Source organism: Pseudorca crassidens, chromosome 2 (assembly GCF_039906515.1).
Source record: "Pseudorca crassidens isolate mPseCra1 chromosome 2, mPseCra1.hap1, whole genome shotgun sequence".
Lineage (NCBI taxonomy): Eukaryota > Metazoa > Chordata > Mammalia > Artiodactyla > Delphinidae > Pseudorca > Pseudorca crassidens.
In genome coordinates this window covers 73,845,131-73,860,269 of record NC_090297.1, presented here as the reverse complement: position 1 = coordinate 73,860,269, position 15,139 = coordinate 73,845,131, and the positions used below count along the sequence as shown (strand labels likewise).

General features: G+C 40.1%; 1 long non-coding RNA gene across 1 annotated transcript; it reads right to left on the bottom strand.

Moving 5' to 3' along the window:
* Positions 1 to 119: 119 nt before the first annotated feature.
* Positions 120 to 15,071, bottom strand: LOC137218916 (uncharacterized). The gene is made up of 3 exons (XR_010940920.1): positions 14,943 to 15,071; positions 8,179 to 8,354; positions 120 to 219 (listed from the first exon to the last, which is right to left on the bottom strand). It is a non-coding gene; the product is annotated as an uncharacterized lncRNA (long non-coding RNA).
* Between the last annotated feature and the right edge of the window lie 68 nt (positions 15,072 to 15,139).

Sequence of the window (15,139 nt, the reverse complement as noted above, 5' to 3'; positions counted from 1 at the left end):
GAGGACTGAGGTTGACAGCGTGAACACAGCCTGCAGGGCGTTAGTGCGCTGTGGCTAGCCGGGAAGGAGTCCGGGGGAAAAGTCTGGACCTGCCGGGGAAAAGTCTGGACCTGCCGAAGAGGCAAGAGACTTTTTCTTCCCTCTTTATTTCCTGGTGCGCGACGAGAGGGGATTAAGAACACTGCTTGAAGGAGCTCCAGAGACAGGCGCGAGCCGCGGCTAAAAGTGCGGACCCCAGAGACAGACATGAGACGCTAAGGCCGCTGCTACCTCCACCAAGAAGCCTGTGTGTGAACACTGGTCACTATCCACGCCCCCTTCGGGGGAGCCTGTGCAGCCCGCCACTGCCAGGGTCCCGGGATCCAGGGACAACTCCCCTGGGAAAACGCATGGCGCGCCTCGGGCAGGCGCAACGTCACGCTGGCCTCTGCCACCGCAGGCCCGCCCCGCACTCCGTGCCCCTCCCTCCCCCCAGCGGATTAAAGCTCCACAATCAACTTGATGTACCCTACATCTGTGGAATACATGAATAGACAACGAATAATCCCAAATTAAGGAGGTGGTCTTTGAGAGCAAGATTTATTATTCTTTCCCCTTTTCCTTTTTTTGTGTGTATGTTTATGCTTCTGTGTGAGATTTTGTCTGTATAGCTTTGCTTCCACCATTTGTCTGAGGGTTCTATCCGTCCTGTTTGTTTTTCTTAACAATTACTTTTTATTTTAATAACCTTATTTTATTTTACTTTATCTTCATTCTTTCTTTCCTTCCTTCCCTCCTTTAGACAACGAATCATCCCAAATTGAGGAGGTGGACTTTGAGAGCAAGATTTATGATTTTTTCCTCTTTTCCTCTTTTTCTGAGTGTGTACGTGTATGCTTCTCTGTGAGATTTTGTCTGTATAGCTTTGCTTCCACCATTTGTTCCGGGTTCTATCCATCCGTTGTTTTTGGGTTTTTTTCCTCTTATTTTAATAACTTCATTATATTTTACCTTACTTTATTTTATTTTACTTGGTCTTCTTTCTTTTTTTCCTTCCTTCCCTCCTTCCTTCCTTGCTCCCTCCCTCCTTCTCTCCTTTCTTTCTTTCTTTCTACTTCTACTAATTCTTTTTTCTACTTTTTCTTCTGAGCCGTGTGGATGAAAGGCTCTTGGTGCTGCAGCCAGCAGTTAGTGCTGTGCCTCTGAGGTGGGAGAGCCAACTTCAGGACACTGGTCCACAAGAGGCCTTCCAGCTGCACATAATATCAAACGGTGAAAATCTCCCAGAGATCTCCATCTCAACGCTAGCACCCAGCTTCACTCAACGACCAGCAAGCTAGAGTGCTGGACACCCTATGCCGAACAACTAGCAAGACAGGAACACAACCCCACCCATTAGCAGAGAGGCTGCCCAAAATCATAAAAAGTCTACAGACACCCCAAAACACACCACCAGACGTGGACCTGCCCACCAGAAAGACAAGATCCAGCCTCATCCACCAGAACACAGGCACTAGTACCCTCCACCAGGAAGCCTACACAACCCACTGAACCAACCAGAGGCACTGGGGACAGACACCAAAAACAACAGGAACTACGAACCTTCAGCTCACAAAAAGGAGACCCCAAACACAGTAAGATAAGCAAAATGAAAAGACAGAAAAACACACAGCAGATGAAGGAGCAAGATAAAAACCCACCAGACCTAACAAATGAAGAGGAAATAGGCAGTCTACCTGAAAAAGATTTCAAAATAATGATAGTAAAGATGATCCAAAATCTTGGAAATAGAATAGACAAAATGCAAGAAACATTTAACAAGGACCTAGAAGAACTGAAGATGAAATAAACAATGATGAACAACACAATAAATGAAATTAAAAATACTCTAGATGGGATCAATAGCAGAATAACTGAGGCAGAAGAACGGATAAGTGACCTGGAGGATAAAATAGTGGAAATAACTACTGCAGAGCAGAATAAAGAAAAAAGAAAGAAAAGAACTGAGGACAGTCTCAGAGACCTCTGGGACAACATTAAATGCACCAACATTCGAATTATAGGGGTTCCAGAAGAAGGAGAGAAAAAGAAAGGGACTGAGAAAATATTTGAAGAGATTATAGTTGAAAACTTCCCTAATATGGGAAAGGAAATAGTTAATCAAGTCCAGGAAGCACAGAGAGTCCCATACAGGATAAATCCAAAGAGAAATACGCCAAGACACATATTAATCAAACTGTCAAAAATTAAATACAAAGAAAACATATTAAAAGCAGCAAGGGCAAAACAACAAATAACACACAAGGGAATCCCCATAAGGTTAACAGCTGATCTTTCAGCAGAAACTCTGCAAGCCAGAAAGGAGTGGCAGGACATATTAAAAGTGATGAAGGAGAAAAACCTGCAACCAAGATTACTCTACCCAGCAAGGATCTCATTCAGATTTGATGGAGAAATTAAAACCTTTACAGACAAGCAAAAGCTGAGAGAGTTCAGCACCACCAAACCAGCTCTACAACAAATGCTAAAGGAACTTACCTAGGCAAGAAACCCAAGAGAAGGAAGAGACCTACAATAACGAACCCAAAACAATTAAGAAAATGGGAATGGGAACATATATATCGATAATTACCTTAAATGTAAATGGACTAAATGCTCCCACCAAAAGACACAGATTGGCTGAATGGATACAAAAACAAGACGCATATATTTGCTGTCTACAAGAAACCCACTTCAGACCTAGAGACACATACAGACTGAAAGTAAGGGGATGGAAAAAGGTATTTCATGCAAATGGAAACCAAAACAAAGCTGGAGTAGCAATTCTCGTATCAGACAAAATAGACTTGAAAATAAAGACTATTAGAAGAGACAAAGAAGGACACTACATAATGATCAAGGGATTGATCCAAGAAGAAGATATAACAATTGTAAATATTTATGCACCCAACATAGGAGCACCTCAATACATAAGGCAAATACTAACAGCCATAAAGGGGAAATCGACAGTAACACATTCATACCAGGGGACTTTAACACCCCACTTTCACCAATGGACAGATCATCCAAAATGAAAATAAATAAGGAAACACAAGCTTTAAATGATACATTAAACAAGATGGACTTAATTGATATTTATAGGACATTCCATCCAAAAACAACAGAATACACTTTCTTCTCAAGTGCTCATGGAACATTCTCCAGGATAGGTCATATCTTGGGTCACAAATCAAGCCTTGGTAAATTTAAGAAAATTGAAATTGTATCAAGTATCTTTTCCGACCACAACGCTATGAGACTAGATATCAATTACAGGAAAAGATCTGTAAAAAATACAAACACATGGAGGCTAAACAATACACTACTTAATAACGAAGTGATCACTGAAGAAATCAAAGAGGAAATCAAAAAATACCTAGAAACAAATGACAATGGAGACACGACAACTCAAAATCTATGGGATACAGCAAAAGCAGTTCTAAGAGGGAAGTTTATAGCAATACAATCCTACCTTAAGAAACACGAAACATCTCGAATAAACAACCTAATCTTGCACCTAAAGCAATTAGAGAAAGAAGAACAAAAAAACCCCAAAGTTAGCTGAAGGAAAGAAATCATAAAAATCATAGCAGAAATAAATGAAAAAGAAATGAAGGAAACGATAGCAAAGATCAATAAAACTAAAAGCTGGTTCTTTGAAAGGATAAACAAAAATGATAAACCATTAGCCAGACTCATCAAGAAAAAAAGGAAGATGACTGAAATCAATAGAATTAGAAATGAAAAAGGAGAAGTAACAACTGACACTGCAGAAATACAAAAGATCATGAGAGATTACTACAAGCAACTCTATGCCAATAAAATGGACAACCTGGAAGAAATGGACAAATTCTTAGAAAGGCACAACTGCCAAGACTGAATCAGGAAGAAATAGAAAATATGAACAGACCAATCACAAGCACTGAAATTGAAACTGTGATTAAAAATCTTCCAACAAACAAAAGCCCAGGACCAGATGGCTTCACAGGCGAATTCTGTCAAACATTTAGAGAAGAGCTATCACCTACCCTTCTCAAACTCTTGCAAAATATAGCAGAGGGAGGAACACTCCCCAACTCATTCTACAAGGCCACCATCACCATGACACCAAAACCAGAAAAGGATGTCACAAAGAAAGAAAACTACAGGCCAATATCACTAATGAACATAGATGCAAAAATCCTCAACAAAAGACTAGCAAACAGAAGCCAACAGCACATTAAACGGATCATACACCATGATCAAGTGGGGTTTATTCCAGGAATGCAAGGATTCTTCAATATACGCAAATCAATCACCATATTAACAAATTGAAGGAGATACACCATATGATCATCTCAATAGATGCAGAGAAAGCTTTTGACAAAATTCAACACCCATTTATGATAAAAACCCTGCAGAAAGTAGGCATAGAGGGAACTTTCCTCAACATAATAAAGACCATATATGACAAACCCACAGCCAACATCGTCCTCAATGGTGAAAAACTGAAAGCATTTCCTCTAAGATCAGGAACAAGACAAGGTTGCCCACTCTCACCACTCTTATTCAACATAGTTTTGGAAGTTTTAGCCACAGCAATCAGAGAAGAAAAGGAAATAAAAGGAATCCAAATCGGAAAAGAAGAAGTAAAGCTGTCACTATTTGCAGATGACATGATACTATACATAGAGAACCCTAAAGATGCTACCAGAAAACTACTAGAGCTAATCAATGAATCTGGTAAAGTAGCAGGATACAAAATTAATGCACAGAAATCTCTGGCATTCCTATACACTAAGGATGAAAAATCTGAAAGTGAAATCAAGAAAACAGTCCCATTTACCATTGCAACAAAAAGAATAAAATATCTAGGAATAAACCTACTTAAAGAGACAAAAGACCTGTGTGCAGAAAATTATAAGACACTGATGAAAGAAATTAAAGATGATACAAATAGATGGAGAGATATACCATGTTCTTGGATTGGAAGGATCAACATTGTGAAAATGACTCTACTACCCAAAGCAATCTACAGATTCAATGCAATCCCTATCAAACTACCACTGGCATTTTTCACAGAACTAGAACAAAAAATTTCACATTTGTTTGGAAACACAAAAGACCCCGAATAGCCAAAGCAATCTTGAGAATGAAAAATGGAGCTGGAGGAATCAGGCTCCCTGACTTCAGACTATACTACAAAGCTACAGTAATCAAGACAGTATGGTACTGGCACAAAAACAGAAATATAGATCAATGGAACAGGATAGAAAGCCCACAGATAAACCCACGCACATATGGTCCCCTTATCTTTGATAAAGGAGGCAGGAATGTACAGTGGAGAAAGGACAGCCTCTTCAATAAGTGGTGCTGGGAAAACTGGACAGCTACACGTAGAAGTATGAGATTGGATCACTCCCTAACACCATGCACAAAGATAAGCTCAAGGTGGATTAAAGACCTAAGTGTAAGGGCAGAAACTATCAAACTCTTAGAGGAAAACATAGGCAGGACACTCTATGACATACATCACAGCAAGATCCTTTTTGACCCACCTCCTAGAGAAATGAGAATAAAAATAAAAATAAACAAATGGGACCTAATGAAACTTAAAATCTTTTGCACAGCAAAGGAAACCATAAAAAAGTTGGAAAGACAACCCTCAGAATGGGAGAAAATATTTGCAAATGAAGCAACTGACAAAGGATTAATCTCCAAAATTTATAAGCAGCTCATGCAGCTTAATAACAAGGTCCTTTTTGACCCACCTCCTAGAGAAATGGAAATACAAACAAAAATAAACAAATGGGACCTAATGAAACTTCAAAGCTTTTGCGCAGCAAAGGAAACCATAAACAAGACCAAAAGACAACCCTCAGAATGGGAGAAAATATTTGCAAATGAAGCAACTGACAAAGGATTAATCTCCAAAATTTATAAGCAGCTCATGCAGCTTAATAACAAAAAAACAAACAACCCAATCCAAAAATGGGCAGAAGACCTAAATAGCCATTTCTCCAAAGAAGATATACAGACTGCCAACAAACACATGAAAGAATGCTCAACATCACTAATCATTAGAGAAATGCAAATCAAAACTACAATGAGATATCATCTCACACCAGTCAGAATGGCCATCATCAAAAAATCTACAAACAATAAATGCTGGAGAGGGTGTGGAGAAAAGGGAAACCTCTTACACTGTTGATGGGAATGTAAATTGATACAGCCACTGTGGAGAAGAGTATGGAGGTTCCTTAAAAAACTACAAATAGAACTACCATATGACCCAGCATTCCCACTACTGGGCATATAACCTGAGAAAACCATAATTCAAAAAGAGTCATGTACCAAAATGTTCATTGCAGCTCTATTTACAATAGCCCGGAGATGGAAACAACCTGAGTGTCCATCATCAGATGAATGGATAAAGAAGATGTGGCACATATATACAATGGAATATTACTCAGCCATAAAAAGAAACGAAATTGAGCTATTTGTAATGAGGTGGATAGACCTTGAGTCTGTCATACAGAGTGAAGTAAGTCAGAAAGAGAGAGACAAATACCGTATGCTAACACATATATATGGAATTTAAGAAAAAAAAATGTCATGAAGAACCTAGGGGTGAAACAGGAATAAAGACACAGACTTACTAGAGAATGGACTTGAGGCTATGGGGAGGGGGAAGGGTAAACTGTGACAAAGCGAGAGAGAGGCATGGACATATATACACTACCAAATGTAAGGTAGATAGCTAGTGGGAAGCAGCCGCATAGCACAGGGAGATCAGCTCGGTGCTTTGTGACCGCCTGGAGGGGTGGGATAGGGAGGGTGGGAGGGAGGGAGACGCAAGTGGGAAGAGATATGGGAACATATGTATATATATAACTGACTCATTTTGTTGTGAAGCTGAAACTAACATACCATTGTAAAGCAATTATACTCCAATAAAGATGTTAAAATGAAAAAAAGAACCAAAGGTACAATAAAGTGAAATAACCCCCCCCCAAAAAAAAGCTACTAGACTGGATGAGATCACAATGAGTGCAAATAGAGAAGAGAGCAAAGAGCTGACCGCTGAAATTACCCAATATCAAGAGAACAGGAAGAAGAAAAAGACACAAAAAAGAAGACTGAAAATGAATAACAAGGAATGTAGAAGGAAAACCAAGATAATGTGTATGCTAAAAGCTAAGTGAAGGAATTATGTCAAGGAAGACAGAGTGATTAACAGTGTCAACTACTGTGCACACACAGATCAAGCATATATGGAATAAGAATTAAGCAGTAGATTTAGTAATGTAAAGGTGAATTTAACAGCAGTTTTGGTGGAATAGTAGAGTGAAAGCTTGACTGGAGTTGATTTAAAGTGAAAATGAGAAGAATGTATTGGGGTTTGAGAAGGTATGAAATAGTTATCTAGAATAGTGGAAGAGTGAGTGGGAGATAGTCTTATTGCCTACTAGCAAAAAGTTCCACTTGAGATTCATGGTCATTAATTTAAAATGAGAATAGTCCTATGCTGGTATATTTTTCTCCAGCCATGTTCCACTGTAGGTATATATGAAGAATAGGTGAAGAAGATTAAGCAGGGTTTTTGTTTTGTCAAGGACTACAGTGAAATGAGAGAGGGCAAGGAGTCAAAAGTATGTGCAAGAGAGTGATCAAGAATGCTCCATGAATTTGCAGGGCAGAAATAGAGACAAAGATGTAGAGAACAAACGTATGGACACCAAAGGGGGAAAGTGGCGGGGTTGGGGGTGGGGGTGGGATGAACTGGGAGATTGGGATTGACATGTATACACTAATATGTATAAAATAGATAACTAATAAGAACCTGTTGTATAAAAAAATAAAATAAAATTCAAAAATTCCAAAAAAAACCCAAAAGAGTGCTCCGTGATATTTAAGCCAGCCATGGAAGGCATCCTGAGAAGAGGAATAAACAAACAAACAAAAAAAGGTGATAGGATCAATGCACTGGAGGTCCCAGTATAATTGGGGTCCTTAGAGATACAAGAACTGTAATCAAGTACTGGGATACACAAAGTTGGGTTCACAGTGGTGTTGGTATCTAATACTTTATATAATCCATATTTTTGCTTTATCAAAACTTTTCAAAACCAATGATAAGCAGGTTTTTCTTATATTTTAGTGTAAAAAAGATTTTCTTACCTCTGATGAGGAAGGTCGACTTGGACTGAGGGACATATTCACCAACCTCTGAATGGGGTAATTATCAGTTGGAATTTTGTAGGTTTTTTTAATCTTTCTTCATTGAAGTAGTATTTAATAAAGATTATAACAGCTTTTTGGCTTGTTTAAGATAGCATTCCACTCATTTCTGGTCTCTGATTCATTCAAAAAATAAACAGAAAAACACAAAAGGCTTTAGACTCAAAATGAAAACTTGATAAGTATACAATCTTATTATAATAATTCAAAAAGATATACTACTAGTAAGTAGGGCTGGTAACTGCAATGAAATGAACATATATCCCATACAACTAAGTAAAGTGGTAAATTATAATAGACTTGTGACTAGAACATTTTTTACTATTCTAAACAATTCATTTTCTCTTGGTCAAAAATTAAGGTTAAATATATATAGTGTTTTACACAAAGTAGAAATATACTTTTGGAAGTAGAAAGACTAAACTTATACAAATGCTGTAAAATGATGAAAATTGTTTTACCCTTTACATTTCTTCCTGGCCTTGGATACCTCAATAATAATAAATGTGAACAATTATTCCAGATGAAAATATCAGTCTTTAAGTATATCAGGTTTGTGTACCTATGTTTGTGTATTATTTCTTGTGTTTTCCCTCAGAAAATGTATGACAGTTTACAAGAATACACAACAAAATTTAAAGTATATAAATATATAATAAAAGTTAAAAAATAAGGTAGCAGAATTATTACTCTAAAAAAGAATTATCAAAGTGGGACAATCCTTAGGGATATACTATAATACCAATAGTAGAGAAGTTTTTTCAAGATTCCAAAGCTTTGCTTTATATTAAGATAGTGATTTAAATCTGACAAAACTTGAAATTCAAGCTGAGGGTGCCTGCAGGATAGGAATGGAATGGAGAAAAAAAAGAAAATTGTCTGGCTACCTTTAAATATGAGATCACATGAGGCTGTAGGCAAGCCTCCTCAGATCAAAGGCCTGACTGAGGGCTATAATTAAAAAATTTCTTAAACCTAGGGAGGATTCCCAAAATTGTAAATAGCGTACCAAAATGGGAAGCCACTGGTCTAAGCTAACCGTACCTCATAGAAATTTTGGGGGAGGCGTTCTCCCCTAAGCTAAATGAGGAAAGTAAAACATTCCAACATAGGTTAATAGGTATATCGGTCTTTCAGTATCATTGAGGTAGCCACCCAATTATTTAAAAACAGAAAAAAAAAAACCCAAAACTATCCTTGTTTTACAAATCTGGTCTCTACAGAATCAGAGGTATGGCTCCAAAAATAATCCAAAGCCCACCAATCCTTTTATCACTCCCAAAAGCTTCCCTATTTATCTTAAGAGACTTGTAAGTATTAAAGGGGAAACAGTCATCCTAGGAGGAACTTGCCTGTGCCTTTGAGATGCAAATATCTGACCTGGTTTTCTCCAGGAACCCTAATCTCTGCCATCTTTTTAAAATGCAGACTTTGAAAAAGGGGGTAAATTGGAACTTGTCAAGGACAAATAAAAATCTTAAGCATCTTTTCCATAAATATTATTAACAAGGGTTTAGCCATCTAGACAAGTGAGCTTGATTTATTACATCTGCCAGAAACCCAATTTTAATCCAACCTCTTTTGCAGACTGATGGGTTTTACATTGCTGTACCTGGCTCATGGCTGAAATTCTGGAATGGGAACAATGAGGTCTCTGTTTGTTTGTGTGTTCGTACGTATCTATGTGTGTCTTAGATGTATGGTATTGCCGAAAAGTAATTAGTAAAAGAGCTCTATTTCACTGACTTAAAGGAAATTAGCGCAGAAATAGAAAATAATCTGGCCAGAATGAATTTTACCTGGTGGCACAGTGGTTATGAATCCGTCTGCCAATGCAGGGAACACAAGTTTGAGCCCTGGTCTGTGAAGATCCCACATGCCGAGGAGCAACTAAGCCCGTGCGCCGCAACTACTGAAGCCCGCGCGCCTAGAGCCCATGCTCTGCAACAAGAAAAGCCACCGCAATGAGAAGCCCACGCACTGCAACAAAGAGTAGCCCCAGTAGTACTGGAAAATATTCAGTACTAAACTGATATCTGGTATTGAAGGTGGCTTAAGCTTGTTGGCTTCATTAATATAGACACGTCTTTAGAGTCATCAATGTTAAGTATAATGTACAATATTTCTGTTGTACTTAGGTTTACTAGACTTTATTATATCTATTGCAAATTTGTCAGTAAGAAAAGTAACCCAATGTGGAAAGATTTTTAAGCAAAGTTAGATATGTGTCTTCAGTAAAAGAAGGCGTGAGGGGGCTTCCCTGGTGGCACAGTGGTTGAGAATCTGCCTGCTAATGCAGGGGACACAGGTTCGAGCCCTGGTCTGGGAGGATCCCACATGCCGCAGAGCAACTAGGCCCGTGAGCCACAACTAATGAGCCTGCGCGTCTGGAGCCTGTGCTCCGCAACAAGAGAGGCCGCGATAGTGAGAGGCCCGCACACCACGGTGAAGAGTGGCCCCCGCTTGCCACAACTAGAGAAAGCCCTCACAGAAACGAAGACCCAACACAGCAAAAATAAATAAAATAAATTAAAAAAAAAAGAAGGCGTGAGGATGAAAAAATACTGAAGAGTTACGCATGATCAGGATTTTCTAACATTGGATTGAATTTAGGTGGGTAAATGGATTTTGTTGGGAGTAAGCTAAGTCTTGGATTTGGTTTCTCTTTCCGTTAAGAGAACAAGGTTTTCCTTTTTTTTAAAAAAAAAAAGTTATTTATTTAGTTATTTATTTTGGGTTGCATTGGGTCTTCATTGCTGCACGTGGGCTTTCTCTAGTTGCATTGAGCCGCGGCTACTTTTTGTTGTGGTGCACGGGCTTCGCTTGCTGCAGAGCATGGGCTCTAGGTACACAGGCTCAGTAGTTGTGGCTTAGTTGCTCCGTGGCACATGGGATCTTTCCAGACCAGGGAATTAGACCCATGTCCCCTGCGTTGGCAGGCGGATTCTCAACCACTGAGCCACCAGGGAAGTCCCAAGAACAAGGTTTTCTTGGAATACTGTTTCTTTTAATAAATTTATTTATTTTATGTACTTATTTTCGGCTGCATCGGGTCTTCGTTGCTGCGTGAGGGCTTTCTCTAGTTGCAGCGAGCAGGGTCTAGTCTTTGTTGCGGTGCGCGGGCTTCTCATTGAGGTGGCTTCCCTTGTTGCGAAGCACGGGCTCTGGGCACGTGGGCTTTAGTAGTTGTGGTGTGTGGACTCAGTAGTTGTGGCTCGTGGGCTCTAGAGCGCAGGCTCAGTAGTTGTGGTGCGTGAGCTTAGTTGCTCCGCGGCATGTGGGATCTTCCCGGACCAGGGCTCAAATTCGTGTCCCCTGCATTGGCAGATGGATTCTTAACCACTGTGCCACCAGGGAAGTCCCTGGAATGCCGTTTCTGATAACATATTGTGTGAGTTTCTTTGCCTTTAAGTGATCTGTATTTGCTTTTGAGATCTCTTGTAACTTTGGTTAACAAATAAGTATTGTCTCACAGTGACCAATGACCTTATTTGATCAAGTGTTGAAACTTTTTGAGAAACTTCCCAAATATCAAATTTTAATCAAAGTTCTTTTGACTTTCAGTTAACTTTGGGATGTTTTGGAGGGCCCCTGAGGCATCTCAGAGAGAAATATTTAACCAGTATTATTTGGTATGCTAAATTACATAGAGAGCATTATCACACGAGAGATTAACCTACTTAAGATATACTGTATAGATGAATGTTATTAACACAGACATTCTAAAAATTATATAGTTTCTGGAATTTGGATATGTCCTGATCTAATGCTATAGTTCTAGCTGTCATCTTAAAATGTTGTCTGTCACTTCTTTATGGATTACACTGTAATAAGATGTTTAACCATGCCTTTTAAGTCTTGTCATTTATAGACAGTTATCCTTGTACTCTGATGCTGTTACAAAAGTGCTTCCTCTTCAAGAAGATTGGGTCGGGCTTCCCTGGTGGCGCAGTGGTTGAGAGTCCACCTGCCGATGCAGGGGACACGGGTTCGTGCCCCGGTCCGGGAAGATCCACATGCCGCGGAGCAGCTGGGCCCGTGAGCCATGGCCGCTGAGCTTGCGTGTCCAGAGCCTGTGCTCCGCAACGGGAGAGGCCACAACAGTGAGAGGCCCGCGTACCGCAAAAAAAAAGAAAAAAAAAAAAAAAGAAGAAGAAGATTGGGTCATTTGTAGAGACGTGGATGAATCTAGAGACTGTTATACAGAGTGAAGTAAGTCAGAAAGAGAAAAACAAATACTGTGTATTAACGCATATATGTGGAACCTAGAAAAACGGTACAGAGGAACCGGTTTGCAGGGCAGAAATTGAGACACAGATGTAGAGAACAAACGTATGGACACCAAAGGGGGAAAGCGGCAGAGGGTGCGGGGGTGTGATGAATTGGGAGATTGGGATTGACATATATACACTGATGTGTATAAAATGGATGACTAATAAGAACCTGCTGTATGAAAAAATAAATAAAATAAAATTCAAAAACAAAAGAAAATTCACAGGAAGGCTACAGAAGTAGTTACAATAGTCCCACATAAGATGACTATGCAAGGATTCCAGTCCATACCAACTCAAAACAAGAAGCTGTCCTGCCCCCTGGGGTCTCTAGATCAGGCATCCAGAGATTTTTACTCCCTGACAGGCAGGGTTGACACCTCTACTCAGCCCTGAAGCAGTTACAGAAGACAGACCATTACCCCTCTGCTTCCCATAAGATTATGGGAGTAAAATCTCTGAGCGGGGAATGAGACAGGAAGGGGGCAGGGCACAACGTTTAAAAAGAATGACATAGCTGGAGGATACAACATAAACTCATTAGAACCAAATAGGTCCAAGATGGTGGATGAGTTGACTTCCACTGTAACACATCAGCAAGCTAAATGACACACCCACAGGCGCCATGACAGTTCCTAGGCTGACCATAAAGGTCAAAAAGTGGGCCAGGGCTTCCCTGGTGGTGCAGTGGTTGAGAGTCCGCCTGCCGATGCAGGGGACACAGGTTCGTGCCCCAGTCTGGGAAGATCCCACATGCCGCGGAGTGGCTGGGCCCGTGCGCCATGGCCACTGAGCCTGTGCATCTGGAGCCTGTGCTCCACAATGGGAGAGGCCACAACAGTGAGAGGCCCGCGTACCAAAAAAAAAAAAAAAAAAAAAAAAGTGGGCCATGGCTCAATTCCTGGAAATCCTCACCTCTCCCCCAAAACAGCTAGAATACTCCTCCCACTCATTAGCCTACGAAATTACCCACCCCTATAAAAACTGACAACTCCCATACCCTGGTGCCTTTCACCTTCTGAGATGGCCCACACTGTCTATGGAGTGTGCTTCTTTCTGTTTAAAAAAAAAAAAAAAAAGATTCCAAAGGTTTGCCTTATGTTAAGATAGTGATTTAAATCTGACAGAACTTAATATTCCTGTGATCTAGTACTGATTACGTCTCTATGAAATCCTATCAGACTCCACTAATTGTTCTAATGGTATCAAAATTAAAAGATTATATTCTGGGACACACAATCTTTCAAATCAAATTATTTCCACATATTACTTCCTATATAAATTTTTTACAACAATTAAAACAAAATGTGATTTGTCATTTTAACCATCTCAAACGCTATTTTAAATACATTAGTACTTTAAGGAAACATTAAATATTTCTATTTCTGTATCTATCCAAAGGCTCTTTCTGACATTGTACTACTATTAGTCTCAATTATGAACCTAACAAAGCACAACTCAACTTCTTTATTAGATAAGAATTAATGGTAATAATCTATATTAAATACAGCATATTGGCATTCATTAACTAGTATGCCAACTGGGAGACTACAACTTTCAATTTTTCTGGATGCATTAAAAACTTGATATTCTAACTCAGAACAAATTTTTCATTAAGTGAACTCAAGATAGAGCAATCAAGACCTGCTTTACTATTATCCTAAATTAAACTGCCCCCCTATAGTATTCCTTCTAAAGGAACAGCAAACAAGCCGTGTTTTGAGCTACAATTCCCTTTGTCATTACTGACTGTATCAATACTAAAGACCAAATCCTGGCTGGCCAGAGACAAAGTGGCCTGGCATGTATAGATGAGCCCTTAGGAATTAAAATTGGGAGAAGAACTCAAGATTCAAGTATGTAGTTAGTAGATACTGAAGCAAAATGAATGTATAAAGGGAAGTCATGAAGCAGTATCATATCCATGAAGCAAGCCCATGTTATGAGAAAGCTGTAATTATTTGTAAACCACAACAGAAAAAGAGATAAAGACTAGAGAGAATGACTGATTGAACCAGTAGTGAGATGCCGGCTGAGGAGATACATAGGTAATTCATGTTTATAGCTAAGCACTAAAGAGAAGAGTCAATTTTTTTTTTTGCTGTTGAGGTCCCTAACCTTGCATCTACTCCTATTGGGGTCCGACGATGGGGAAGCGGGCTGCGGATGGGCCGCCCGTTGGACAAACTTGGGTCACTCAGGGACGCGTCTCTAAGGGGACAGGGTGCCAGTGACTCAAGCCCGTATTTCTAGCTCTTACGCCTCGGCAAGGCTCTCCCCTTCCCTTCCCTCAATCTCTGCCGCCAACTCCGTCAGGAAAACAGGAACCACCTCGTCGTCCCGCCACCAGGCCTTTTACAAAGTCCCTCAATATCTGACTTCTCTCACCGGTCCCCTCGGGTCTTGGAGGATAACGACAAGCTCTTTCCTTACCTCTCCCAATCATCCTCTCCAGAGAGGGAGAGCGGAGAGGATGGGTGTCTGGTCGCGTTAGCATCCCTCAGCTGCCGCGCCCACCATCCGCTCCGCCCCTTCTCGCTCCCAGCTCTCCCCTCACCCCCCTGAGGCTCGGGCTCCAGTCCGAGTGAGGAGCTGAAACAGAAAGCGGAGAAGGGCGCGCATGCGCGCCG